The sequence below is a fragment of the Acyrthosiphon pisum genome, unplaced genomic scaffold, assembly GCF_005508785.2.
Source record: "Acyrthosiphon pisum isolate AL4f unplaced genomic scaffold, pea_aphid_22Mar2018_4r6ur Scaffold_20911;HRSCAF=22514, whole genome shotgun sequence".
NCBI lineage: Eukaryota > Metazoa > Arthropoda > Insecta > Hemiptera > Aphididae > Acyrthosiphon > Acyrthosiphon pisum.
The window spans coordinates 15,212-16,199 of NW_021770320.1; the positions used below are offsets into that span (position 1 = coordinate 15,212).

The 988-nt window shown below is 25.8% G+C and overlaps 1 protein-coding gene across 1 annotated transcript in view; it reads right to left on the reverse strand.

Annotated features, from left to right (window-relative positions):
- The window catches only part of LOC100570872, a 4,078-nt gene that overhangs the window by 2,569 nt on the left and 521 nt on the right, over positions 1-988 (reverse strand). The gene's annotated exons all lie outside the window — the stretch shown is intronic.

Consider the following 988-nt stretch of genomic DNA (forward strand, 5'->3'; position numbering starts at 1 on the left):
AAGAGCACTGTATATAGTGTCAGAGTGAAGCAACTGTATATGATAATTTGCTGTTATTTAGAATTAATAATTGATAAATTTTCAATTTTAAAAATTTCCAATTCCAAATTTTGAATATTTTTGTCAAAACGATTGATTTTGGTATCTCAACTTTTAGATTCTGAACGAAGTGATGAATGTATTGATTTTACAATGATGTGTGTTTTTTTTTTTTTTTTTTTTTTTTTGTGTCTGACGACAACTTTTGGAGCAGTAAAAATGCTTCGATTTTCAAAAGTTGTACCTTTTCTGAAAGGAAAGTGAATCTAGTTGGTACTTTGGGGGGTCAAAAGTGAAAATTTCCCAATACTTTTCAAAAGCGGCAGGAAAAACCTTAAAAAAATAACGGAAAAACGCGAATTTTTACGCAAAACCAATTTTTGACAAAAACGAAAACTTAATTTTACTGTAACTCAAAAAATAATTATTGTAAGCACTTGAAATTTGCAACAGATGTTTATATTAGCGTTGTCTATACAGGGTTAAATTTTCAAAGTGTTTCGACTTTTTTTGAGCTATTTATAGACAAATGAAATTTTCAATTTTTCTAAGTATTTTTTTTTAAAATAACGATAAAAAATTTTTGGTTGGATAGAAAACTTTGAAAATTTAATACAAGGTTTCTTATAAGTTGTTCTCACAGTGATAAAAAAAAATCCAAAATCGTTAGTCACAATTTTTTTTTATAAGTGCTTAAAGTTTAAATTTATACGAAATATGTCAAAATTGCGAAAATTTGCAAGTAATTTTGTGGTTGAAAAATCGTAAAATTTTTTTCTTTTATAACTAAGCTTTTAAAATTTGGTACAAGGTTCTCCATAAGTTTTTCTTTAAATATCTGTAAAAAAAACTCAACCGGACTAAGACAAAAAATTTTTAGGAGTGTTTGAAATTTAAATTTTTACAAAACCGCATTAAATAACGGTTTAGCCTCAACGATTTTGATATT